This window comes from Mirounga angustirostris, unplaced genomic scaffold, assembly GCF_029215605.1.
Source record: "Mirounga angustirostris isolate CCGP_5_RB_7025 unplaced genomic scaffold, mMirAng1.0.hap1 SCAF_10, whole genome shotgun sequence".
Taxonomy (NCBI): Eukaryota; Metazoa; Chordata; class Mammalia; order Carnivora; family Phocidae; genus Mirounga; species Mirounga angustirostris.
In genome coordinates this window covers 127,782,760-127,795,973 of record NW_026991718.1, presented here as the reverse complement: position 1 = coordinate 127,795,973, position 13,214 = coordinate 127,782,760, and positions in this window count along the sequence as shown.

The window sequence follows — 13,214 nt, the reverse complement described above, 5'->3', positions numbered from 1 at the left end:
CCTAGCAGGTACTCAGATGCGGCTTTGCTCAGTGCTGGTGCTGAGGGAGTTCATGCTAACTTTGCCCCACCTGGGCTCAGAGGTGAGAAGTCCATCTTTCCCCCCCGGGGGGTGTGGTTCAGTTCACTAAGTGTTTGTGGGGGAATTTAAGGTTTTTCTGGCCATTTTGGGTGGAAGTACAGATGGAAAGGACTCCATCCCAAGGTGACTAAGGCTGTGGCCTCCACCCCCTGTTCAAAAGCGCCTGCTAAGTGACTCAAGCTGTGCTGGACATGAAGTGTGGTGTTGTGATGGGGCAGCTCCACAGTTTGGTCTCAAGACCCCTTAAGGCCCTTAAAAATTATGGAGGGCCCCCAAGTATTTTGTTTATGTGTTACGTCTTTTAATATTCAGTGTATGAGAATTAAAACTGAGAATGTTTAAACGCAAGAACACACAAGCACACATTTCAGGAGTCATCAGGGTGACTTCATCACATGCCATGTCCCTTCTGGAAAACCCCACTGGATACCTGTGAGACAATGAGGGTGAGAAGAACAAGTGACATGTCAATACTGTGAAAATGGTTTTAGCTTTGAGAATCCCCTCAAAAGGTCTCAGGGACACCCAGGGCCCCCACTTGAAGAACCGCTGAGTAGAAAACATGTCACAGCCTTTAGGAATCTTTATTCTCAGCTGTGACCCTCCACTCCCCAACTGCCAGGGCCATGCCCTGGAAGCCGGGGCCCCAGTTCAGTGGGAGCAAGTATGGTGTGGTTGAGCTTTATTACTGTTACCCATACTGATTTATCAGGCCCTTTTCAAGAGGAAGTTCATGGATGCCAACGCACCTGCGTGGGCCCTGCATTCCTAGAGGTATTGTCATGTCCTCTCTCCCCTCCTCCGGGTGTGGTATCCCTCTTGGACTTTCCTTTCTAGAAGGGAGGGCCAGGCCGGAGCTTCCTGGATCTCCTGAGTGGAATTTGCCCTGAGCCCTGCGTCACAGGTGCGCCTGAGCTGTGTAAGGAAGGAATGTGGAAAATAGTTTGAATTTGATAAAGGTGTTGTGGGGGAGGGGAATCTTTTCATTCTGAGAGCTGTTTTGGCCTCAAGTTTGTTGGAAGGGCCTGAATCTCAGCCGTACTTGAGAAGCACGAAGCCCAGAGCCACAGCAGAGGAGGGTTTATATTTCTGTTTCTTTAGTTCCCAGACTGAACCCTAATCTCATTTCTCTCCGTCATCCCTCCCCACCCCCAAATCCTCAAGCCAAAGCTGATCAAGGCCTTAGTGTGGAATGAAAAGCTAGTCCTATGCCCGGGAGAATTAGTCCCCAGTGAGTTAGTGAGATAAGTAAGGTGAGTATGACACGGATACTCGATAAATTATAGGTTCTCAAAATCATTAGTTGGGAATGGGCTACCACTGATTATCACCCCCACACACTGTCAGGTTCTTCCAGCCTGTTTCCACCCTCTGAAAAAGCCAGTGAGGGTTACATCTGTGCTGCATCCCCCTTTTCAAGACTTCTGTCTTCAAGTTCTACAACTTAACACGGCTGTTATGTTCATTTGGAATCTATCTTGTGAGGTGGAAAGGGACTGTAATTTTCCACGATTAGTTTCATTGATTCATGTCTTATACAATAATACCTCTTTCTTTCCTTCCCCCTCGAACTTGCAGGAAAAAAAAAAAAGAGGTGCCAAGAAGTCATATCTACTGGTGGCGAGATTTTATTCAAGATGTTTCTCTTGCCAGCAATTTTTCTCCTTGATTGCTCAAGTTCCAGTTTTGATGGAGCTGGTTAATAATTCTTTGAGAAAGAGTTGAAGTGTATATTTATGAATCTCAGACTACTCACCAAAGTATTTTAAGCAGAGGTGGAATTAAGTCACATGACCGGTTTTCTGGTTAATATCTTGTAACACTTTGGTACTTTGTGTGGGGGTGGGGTGGGAGTGCTCAAAGCTCAGAAACTAATGAATTATCTCCTGTAGCCTTTAAGAAGCTAGATGCCCTTTTAGGTAACTGCCCACCTTCGTGGGGGGGGACAGTATGTGCCAGGCACGGTGCAGGAGCCCTACCCTGGAGAAGTTTGCCCTCTGACCTCTTCCCTGTCTAGGACTCGATTTCTCCATCTGTGAATGCAGGAGCCGGATGAGCTCATCTCCACAACCCCTTCCAGCTCTTAACATTCTGTGGTTCCCCAGGGATAATGGAGATTGATCATTATTTCAACATTACTAGGGATGAACTAGAATGAAAAGGGTAATCTTTCCATCAGGCTCAACAGACGGGCTGCAGTCATCAGCTAAAATATTCCAGTTCCTAAGAGGTGTTGATGAAGATGATGATAATTCACATTTATGAGGGTCCTACCTGGTTCCACGCACCATGCCGAGTGCTTTCCCGTGGATTAGCTTACTTACTTTTAAGTGACATGAAAGAGTCTTATGTTTGAAAACACTCAGATCTTAATTTTTTTGAAGTGATAGATGTTAACTTGAGCCCTTGCTCTGCTCCTCACTGGGTGGGTGACCTTGACCTTGTTCGTTTAACCACCCAGAGCCTCAGATTCCTCATCTATGAGATGAGACAGAAGTGGCCACCTCATCACATTGTTGCAGGGGTCAGATGAGAAACAGTGCATGAAGCCGCTCTGCCAACCATCAAGTGCAATATGCATACTAGTGGTTATTATTTAGCAAGTAGTACTGCCTACCAAAGCCTTTGGCGGAATTTCAAGAAATCCCTTGAAATAAAACAGAAATGTGTAATAAACCAATCTTCTTGTCTTCACACAGGGTGGCCTTGTAATGGACATCTCCTAGCTGAGATGCAGCCCAGAGTAGTTAACGAACGTGACTCTCAGGTGCCTACATGCAAATCCTGCCTCTGCTATTTCCTAGCTGCGTGACCTCAGGTAAGCTCTTAACCGGAGCTTCCATTTCATCATCTGTAAAATGAGGATAGTAAGAGAGTTGATCGTCTTCATTCTTGTACAAAGCATTTAGGAAAGGGCCCAGCACAGAGTCAGGACTTTGTAAATGTTACCTATTATTGTCATAATTGATAATTATTTTTATTACCTACTGCCATAACAGAATTTGTTAATGTAGTATTTAAAGGCTCGCCTATGTCTTTAACACTGTTTTTAGCATGGAGATAAAGGATAAAAAGTGAAGACTGGATTTCTACCATCTAGCATTTCACAGTTCACATCTAGATTGGTTTGGCAAATATCCTTGAGCCCCTACCATGGATCACACAAGGAAACAGAAATCTGAATACAATAGAGTTCTTGCTTCCGAGGAACCCATGTCCAACTGAGAAGTCAGAGCCAGGGAGAGATGTCTTCAGGAAGTGGTGGCCACTGTAGTTAAGGGTGGTGGTGGGTTGTTGGAGTTAACCATCCAGAGATCACATTTGAGTCTACCACCAACCACCTGTGGAACCCATCTTAATCTCTCTCAAGACCACTTACTTTGGGAGTAAACTGAAGATGTAATAATATCTATTCTCATTGAATTAATAAATATTTATTGTCTATTATGTGCCAGGTGCTATTCTAGATGGTACACATACAGTAGTAAAGAAAGCATGACAACATCCCTGCCCTCCTGGAGCTGACATTCCACAGAGTAGAGACTGAATACACAAATTAATCAAAATGTATAGTTTGTTAGTGATACGAGTCATGGAATAAAATAAAGCAGGGAGGGGAGATGGGGAGGCCTGGGAGGGTAGGACAAGGTATGGAAGGAGAAAGAAAATTCAACATAGGGTGGCAGGGGTGGCCTCTCAGGGAAGCTGGAGGTGAGAAAGTGATCCTCCTGCATCTCTGTGTGTTGGGGTGGGGGGGGCCCTGAAGGGGGAAGGCTTCCTTCCAGGCAGGGGCTCAGCATGAGTGTGAGGATTAAAGGCGATAAAGCTCACTCTGTGCCTGGCACACGGCAAGTACTCAGAAGACGCCAGCTGCTATTTTGAGCCATTACTCAGTGCTGAGGCTGGGGTATGAAAGGGGAGGGGGTGGGAACAGAAAAGAGAGAATGACTAAGTCAGCCTGGGGGGGCAGTCTGGAGTGTTTCACAGTGAAGTGACTCTGGTTAGCGCTAGGGCAGAAGAATGAGTAGGAGTTTGCTAGAGGCATGGCAGGGTGTGTGGGGGGGGGGGTAGGCATTCCAGGGAAAGGGAGCTTTGCAGCAGAGGTGTGGGGGCGGGGAAAGAACATGGTGTGTTCCCTAAGCCATCACGTGGGGCGTGGGTGTGCTGGGTGGGGGGGCTCTCTCTGGAGGTGGGGGCTGGAGAATAAGTGGAAACCAGAGGAGCAGGGCCTCAGATGCCTCCGTGAGGAGTTTATGCTTTCTCCAGTTGGTGCTGGGAGACTCCTCGAATGTTTACAACTGGGCAATGAAAGGATCAGATTTGTATTTTCATAAGCTCTACGGAGGAGGGAGGCACTGGGGGCAGCAAATTAATGAGTGTTGCGGGGAAGGGTGTAATTAAAAGGCAAAATGAATGGTATGGCTTATGGGACACAGGGAGGAGGCAAGACATCCATCCATCCTTCATTCACTCATTCAGTTCATGTTTAGTGAGGTCCAGCTCTGTGCCCGGCACAGGCGAGACGTTGGGGTTGCACTGGGGACCAAGACCATCTCTCTCCACGAGGCAGACAGATGATAAGTGAACCCAGCTTGGGAGGGGGCAGGGAAGTGTCCCAAACACAGTTGTTGATGGCCTAGGCGGGTAAGGGAAGGGAGTGAGAGGCTGGGTGGGGCCTGCACAGGACTCCTGTTCCAGGCCAGGGCTCACCTCCCACCTGGGTGGCTGTGGGAGAACGCCAGCTTTGTAGTGGCAGGTCTGGCTAAGTGGAGTGTGTGTGTGTGTGAGAGAGAGAGAGTGTGTGTGTCTGTGTGCGTTCTACTTAGGATGGGTTGTAGGAAAAGCGCTGAGGACATGATATTTAAGTATTATAAGGTATTGGTGGTGGGGAGAGAGAAGAGCTTGTGCCAAGGATCCAGGCAGGGAAAAACGCAGTGTGTTTGGGGAATTAAAGGAAAGCCCATGCCTGGAACTTCGAGACTGAAGGAGAATGTTTCCAAAAGAGGCTGAGTGCGAGAGGTGGGCAGGGCCAGGCCATGCTGGCTCTTTGCAGGCCGGGGTGTGGGGTTTGGTTTTTATTCCAAGTTCACTGAAAAGCTGTCTCTGAGTCATCAGAGACAACTTTAAGGTCTGTGGCATCATTCAGATTCTGGATTTAGAAGAGGGAGGAAAGGAAGAGCAGTTCTAGGGAGGAATATGGCATGACCAGAGTGGTTCTCAAAGTATGCAAGCATCTTTGGGTAGAGCAAGCTGAAGGACTGCAAGGCAGGCAGCACAGTGGGATGAAGTCCGAGGCCCTGGAAAACCTGGGGAAGTGACATTCGAATAGGAGGTTGGTGTCATGGTATGGAAATCACTGAACCAAGATCCTTGGTCTCTTCTGGATTTCATCTCGTGGGCCAGAGTACCCCAAATGTGCCTGAGGTTAAGAATCATTTTGGGTGCTCATTAAAAATGCAGATTCCAAAGCTCCCCTTCTACAAGCCCATTTCTGGAGGTCTGGAACCGGGCCAGGGAACCTGTAATTTTAACCATCATCTGTGGGATTCTCACCCTCAAGTGAGTTTGGGAAATGCTGATGGAGGCGCTGGGTGTCATGGGTGTCTCTGACCTGGGAGTCAGGAGTTGGTATTTTCAGACAGACGTGAGGAGAGACAGAGAGCAGGCAGGGAGACCAATGAAGAGGCCCTGGCATTTGTCAGGATGCAAGACTGTGAAGGTCTGGACTCAGGTCACGAAGGGGGTTGTCCTCGGTTTCCTAGGGCCGCTGTAACAAAGTGCCACCAACCAGGGGGCTTAAACTGATGGAAATCTGTCCTCTCACGATCCTGGAGGCCAGAAGTCCGAAATCAAGGTGTCGCCAGGGTTGGTTCCTTCTGGAGGCTGTGAGGGAGAAGGTTCCAGGCCTCTCTCCTTAGCTTCTGGGGGTTGCCGGCCATCATGGGCGTTCCTTGCATGTGGACACGTCAGTCTGGCATCACATGGCATTTTCTTTATTTTAACCTTCAAGTTAGATGCTGCCTGAAGGTTGAGGAGATAAAGAGGGAAAAGACCACAAGATTTGTTGAAAAGCTGTTTGCCTGGGGTGCCTGGGTGGCTCAGTCGTTAAGCGTCTGCCTTCGGCTCAGGTCATGATCCCAGGGTCCTGGAATAGAGCCCCGCATCGGGCTCCCTGCTCGGCGGGAAGCCTGCTTCCTACTCCCCCTGCTGTGTTCCCTCTCTTGCTGTGTCTCTCTCTGTCAAATAAATAAATAAAATCTTTAAAAAAAGAAAAGCTGTTTGCCTGGCATATAGCAGGTTCTCTGGAAGCTTGTTCTGTGAACAGCGAGAAACATTTCCTGAGGGCTTTGGGGGAGTTGGATCAGTGGCATTGTAGGGATAAGGCCCCTACAGAGTGGACAATAAATAAATGAGGACCATGGCCACCAAAGACAAGGAGGTAGCTGTGAATAATAGCAGCTAAGACTATGGAGCAGTAAAATGTGCAGAGACTGTTCCTAAAGCATTTACACCGTACACTTATTTCATCTTAGGGTGGGTTTGCCTAGGACTTTCCCAGTTGTGTCCCTGAGCGTTCTGGGACAATCCTTCAGTGTCTGGCAAACCCACTTTTGACTTCACAAAAATATATGGATTCAGATACTGTTATCACTCGCATTTTCCAGGAGGAAACTGAGGCACAGACACATTAAGCAACTTGCCCAGGGCCACACAATAACAGTAGAGCTGGTGCCCAAGCCCAAGTAGTCAGGTTCCAGGGCTCTCGCCCTTCTGTTGCCTTTTATAGGGTCAAGTGAATGTCAGTTGTCGGTTTAAAAAGATTTCTTCCTGGGGTGCCTGGTGGCTCAGTCGTTAAGCGTCTTCCTTCGGCTCAGGTCATGATCCCAGGGTCCTGGGATCAAGCCCCACATTGGGCTCCCCGCTCAGCGGGGAGTCTGCTTCTCCCACTCCCCCTGCCTGTGCTCCTGCTCTTGCTATCTCTTTCTCTGTCAAATAAATAAATAAAATCTAAAAAAAAAAAAAAGATTTCTTCCTTTACAAAATACATAATTTGTTTGGAAGCAGAAAGCATGCTTATGTCCTTTTCCCCTTGCCCTGAGACAATCCAACAGGTAAGAAGTCAGTTAAGAGTCAGGTTGCAAGACTTGTTGCCTTCTAGGAGCCTTCTAGAAACATGATAGCCTCCAGGGGATCTGCCCCACAGCCCCGGCATCTGATCTGAATTCCTCATGGGATTTTTTTTCAGCAGAGGGAGGGTGGTTCACTATGGAGAGGAGTTTCCAAAACGAAAATAAACCAACAAACAACCCAACTTGTTAGTGGAGACCCAGTGACTTAGCCTTATTAAATTCAACATTAAGGAGAAGAGAACGAAATCATTTATAGAAACCTTTCTTTTCGCCCCTCAGGAGACATTTAAGGACCGAACATATTTTTTATTTTTTTAAATTTAAGGGAATGCCACCACATCTTTGTAAAATCATACCAATGAGGAAGGCTTGAGAACAACAACAAAGCCAGCCAAAGCCGATGCTCCGATGCCCACGATCTCATGCTCTCTCTTGGGAAACACAGAAGAAAGCAAGACTCAGGAAGCCAAGAGGGCGAGAGGTGGGTGATGATGGGGAGCACAAGAGGGGAGTCTGGTTCAGTTCCCTGGCCCCCAGCTGCCTCTGAGCTGGCCCAGCTGGGATATGGGACCTCACCTCTCCAAGTGCTGTCTCTAAAAGGGGCTACTGAGTAGCTACCTCAGAGGTTGTACCAAGAATCCCACCAGATGGGTGCCTGGGTAGCTCAGTTGGTTGAGCAGCTGCCTTCAGCTCAGGTCATGATCCCGGAATCCTGGGATCGAGTCCCACATCAGGCTCCTGGCTCAGCGGGGAGCCTGCTTCTCCCTCTGGCTCTCTCCCCTCTCATGCTGTTTCTCTCTCTTTCAAATAAATAAGTAAAATCTTAAAAAAAAAAAAAATTTTAAAAGAATCCCACCAGATTATAAATGTGTCACTGAACGTTACTTCTGGCACATGCCACATGTTGAATTAATGGTCCCTGTCACTGCTCAAGACTCCTTTGGGCTTCCACTTCGGTCTGTGATTAGAAAGAGCCCTGAGCTAGCACGTGTGGAAGGCTCACACTGCGTCAGGCCTGAGCTAAGTATGCTACACACATTCTCCTGTTTACTCCTCACATGAACTCGGGTCCTGTTTTCATTCCATTTGTAGATGTGGGGACTGAGGGTAAATGGCCGAATGATTCACACACAGGGTAAGGGTTTAGGACTCAGGTCCATTCTGACCCTGCTTTCTATGGCACGACTTTACAGGGATGCTTAAAAACAAAAAGCAGTCATTTTTCTTGTTTCGGGTCTCTAAGTATTAGGAAGATCTATTTGTCTCTGCAGAGTGCCTGTGGGAAATTTCAAAATGGAGCAAAGGTAGGCCCAGCCGCCTGCTGGAGTGGGAAGTTTTTGCCTGTGTTCTGAGGCAAAACCTTCCAGGCTGAAGTTGTTTCCCTCACGGATGAACCTGGGTCCCAGGGTGGGACCCTGCCCCCTCCTCACTTCCTTCACCCTGAGGTAAATGGTCCGAAAGCTTCCTCTTAAACAGTAGTGCTTCATATAAGTGCTTTGTGCGTGGGGCCTGTGTTTCCTGTTCCTTGGTCAGGCTGGTAAGGAGAATGTTTATCTTAGTCTGCTAACTTCGTCTGATTTTGTAATCATGAGCGGTGAGTGTTGCTTTTTATTTGTGTGTGGCCCTTGCCTCACTTTTCCCTGGTGGGCATCTCCACGACTTGGGGGAGAAGGTCGCTCAGCTCCATCTTTAAGATCAGGAGAGTGAGCAGTTAGTGATGCTCCTGTCAAGTCTGGCCGTGACCCTGAGGTCCTAAGCTCTTACCCTTTGCATGGCCCTGAATGAGAAACCGAGGTGCTGGGCATTTTCCGCCCCCACTGTGCCTTACTCTTGCTCATTCAGCCATTCAGCGATGTGCTCGTTCAGTCACCAGACGTGGAGTGCCTGCCGCGGTGTGGACGACTCTTTTCTCTCCAGCCTCCCGGTGCTTCTCGGAGATACCCCCGAAGGACCAGTTTTTAAAGAATTTTCCAATCATTACAGATGCATATTTTTGTAAAATATAATAAAAAATGAATGGCCAGAAAAAAAAGAAATTTAAAAATCCCAAGGACCCATCAAATGCAAGCCGTGATTTTTTAGTTACGGTTCGGCAGAGGCCCCACTTTGAACAGCACTGTGCTGGAGCCCACGATTACAAGACAGCGTGCTAAGTGTCCCCATAGGGATGAGCTCCCAAAAGATAGGAACAGAAATAGGTTTGTAGGAACCCAAAGGAGGCAATACTGTGTATAGTAGAAATAGCTTTGAAAAACCAGTTTGGGGCCTCCATTTCCCACCTGCCAAATAGTCCACCCCACAGGCTGGTGGGTGTAGCTGATGCACAAAGCACTAGACATACCGAATCCGAGGAACACTGCAAATCTCAAATCACCAGGTTCTTCTGGTAGTTCAAGAACTCCAAACTGCTTAGATGAGATTCATATAGACTTACCTTATATTACTCTACACGTTAAAATATTTTAAAGTAATTTTTATTATAAAAGTAAAACATTCGGGGGCGCCTGGGTGGCTCAGTCGTTAGGTGTCTACCTTCGAATCAGGTCATGATCCCAGGGTCCTGGGATCGAGCCTCACATCGGGCTCCTTGTTCCCGCTTCTCCCTCTCCCACTCCCCGCTTGTGTTCCCTCTCTCGCTGTCTCTCTGTCAAAAAACAAATAAAATCTTAAAAAAAAAAAAAAAAGTAAAACATTCTGTAGGGGGAAATTTTCTCTTTCACCCTTCCTTCTAGCTCTTTCATTATACAAATACAGCAATGTGTGCATACCATACATATTTTTTATTGGACATATCTCGTTTCACTCGAGTATATCATGGTGGGGGCGCAAGGGTGGCTCAGTGGGTCAAGCATCTGACTCTTGATTTCAGCTCAGGTCATGATCTCAGGGTCATAAGATCCAAGCCCGGCCTCAGGCTCTGTGCTGGGCATGGAGCCTGCTTAAGATTTTCTCTCTCCCTCTCCCTCTGCCCACCCCCTCTGCCGCACGCGCACTAAGAAAAAAATATATACCATGGTGATACTTCCATTTCGATACTTACATTCCTTCTTCATTCGTTTCTCCAGGCTACATTGCTTCCAAGGTATGCTGTAACTTATCTTGACAGTCTTGTGATGGTGGACATTCAACTCATCATTACTCAGTGTTTTAGTGAACATCCTGTGTATCTGTCTTGTGCACTTCTGTGTGTATTTCTCTAGTCATATTCCAAGAAATCAGTGGGTGTGCACATTTAAATGGGCAGGTACTGCCAAAGCTGTCTTCCTGAGGGATGGTGCCAGTCATCAGCAGAGTTGAAAGTTGGAAAATGTGCTGTTGAACTTAACGCCTCCTTTTGCTGATCAACAGGCGGAACGGGGGAAGAACTTGATGGAAGTCACATGTGAGTTCAAGACACAGCCAAGAACACGGCCTCCTGACTCTCTGTCTGGGGAGCTCCTTGTGTTTTTATCAACTTCTAACAGCGCTATGGTCATTTACCTTGACTGGTCTCGTGCCCTGCCCAGAACCAGGAGTAAAGGCTTTGAATGAGCATATTCATGTCGCCTTTCAACCTCGGTCCTTAAGATCGTGTCTTAAGTTGCTTAAGAAAGGGACTCTGACTTGGGTGCCTTGGCAGTCCCTTTGGGGGGGAACATCTGGTCCCTTTTGACCAAGTCATTCTTGTCACGTCCAGGGATAGCTGAGTCTAGTGAGTGAAGCATGGAACATGGCCTCCAAACTTAGCTCCACTCCGACTGGGATTTGGGGTGTGGTGCTCAGCCTCTCTGTGCCTCAGTGTCCCCACCTTGGAAACAGGAGCCTCTCACAGGACAGTCGTGAAAGTAAAACGGTAATTTTATGGGAAGGGTTGGGAGGCGCTCGGGATGTTTGTTTTCCTTCTCTTGTGGAGTTTAAGGACTGGGATGTGGGGCTGAGGCGTCCAACAGAGGGCAGTCTGAGCTGGAAGCTTGGTTCTTCACACTGAGGAGCATCTGCAAGATGCTCCCCGGTGCTAATTTGTTCCCAGAGTTGAGATTTAATTGAGGTCAGAGTCATTTGCACTTATCACTGGTGAGCTGCTCTGAAGAGGTGATTTAAGGACAAGAAGTGGCCACATCCCAAAATTCCTCGGACACTCCCTGCTCTCACTTCTCTCTGAACTCTTCATCTTCTAAATATTATCATCTGTCTTCACTTCTCTATCTTCAGCGCGCTCCATTTCTGTTCATGGCATCCCTGCCTCTCTGGTCTTCCAGGACTGTAACTACTGTGAGCCCTGGACCCCTCACTCCCCATATCCACGCAGCTGCCTCATCCAGGATGAGCAGCAAGTCGTGCCCTGGTCCTTCCTTGTGGCCCGGCAGCTGCATACCCAGGGCAGACCTTCCTGACAGCCGGCCAGCACGAAGCACCACATCCAGGCAGGTCTGGGGAGGCCCAGTCTGAGCTTTGGGCCTGGGGTAATCTGATCTCTGGGTGACACGTCCTTCACACGACACCAGGGCTCTCCCATGCCTGGCCCAACCCTCTGCCTTCCCTTCCCACTGTAATGGCGGCCCTTTAGGGAGAGGTGACTGTGCAAAGCCAAGGCCTTCACAGGTCTGATGTCATATACTTCTCAAGAGATGACAGATAGGAACCATTAGTGTCTCCTGCTTCTGGATGGGGAAACCGAGAGCCTGCTGAGTGCAGTGACTTGCTTACAGTCCTGCAGCTGGGAAGCGGTGACACTGCGATCTGATGCCCGATGTGTCTTAACTGTTTCCCAAACAGTGGCCCTCATCCCACCTAGGGGTGTGCTAAGAGGGTCCCATGAAATGTCAAAAACGCTAATGGCTTCTGTCTCAATTTCTATTTTAAAAAGATGAGTAATTGGGGCGCCTGGGTGGCTCAGTCGTTAAGCGTCTGACTTCGGCTCAGGTCGTGATCCCAGGGTCCTGGGATCTGCTCCACAGGAGTCCTGCTTCTCCCTCTCCCACTCCCCCTGCTTGTGTTCCCTCTCTCGCTGTCTCTCTGTCAAATAAATTTAAAAATCTTAAAAAAAAAAAAGATGAGTTATTATGTTTGCGTTTCCCTTAAAAAAACAGTTGGCGTGGGAGCCTCCACTTGCCCAGTGAGCACAGAAGCGATGAGCATGTGCGTGGCCCAACCTCCTGCTGCGTCTCGGGGACGCTGGGTCTCGGATGCTGGGTCTCGGGGGGGCACCAGCACTGTGTGGTTGTGCGGTATTAACCAGTCTTCACTCTTACACCTCTCTTGCTTCATTTCCACCACAGCTAAACACTGCCATTGTCATGTGACTAGTTCACGAGAGTCCTGTGTCACTGAAAAATCCACATTACAAAGAAAAACATAGCGATGATTCTCTACGTGCCTGTCCTCTCGTCAAATAAAAATCTGGAATGATCTCTTCTCACTTCTTAGAAACAGACACAAAAATTGAGAAGATAAACTTTTAGAAGCAACAAATGCCAGGAATCCAAGAGAAGTAAGACTTATAAAAGGTGGCAGTTAGTTCAGTGGTCCCTTTGCTAAGAAAGAGGCTGCCTAGGGGCGCCTGGGTGGCTCAGTTGGTTAAGCGACTGCCTTCGGCTCAGGTCATGATCCTGGAGTCCTGGGATCGAGTCTCGCATCGGGCTCCCTGCTCGGCAGGGAGTCTGCTTCTCCCTCTGACCCTCCCCCCTCTCATGTACTCTCTCTCATTCTCGCTCTCTCAAATATATAAATCTTAAAAAAAAAAAAAAAAGAAAGAAAGAAAGAGGCTGCCTGAAGCCGGGGGCTGTGTCTGCTTTTACCGTCGGTAACCAGTGCCTGGCACACAGGAGACGCGCAGGAAATGTTTGTGGAATGAATGAACGTCAATGATACGGTCTGACGCAGGATCAATGTGGATTTATGGACTTGGCTCTCTAGGAAGAACTAAGTGATGACCAAGATTTTCTGCCCTCTGTGGTTTGCGGCCCTCTCCCATCCTCATCTCACTGGATCCTTCCCTCCCCTCATGCCATGGCTGGGGAAGGT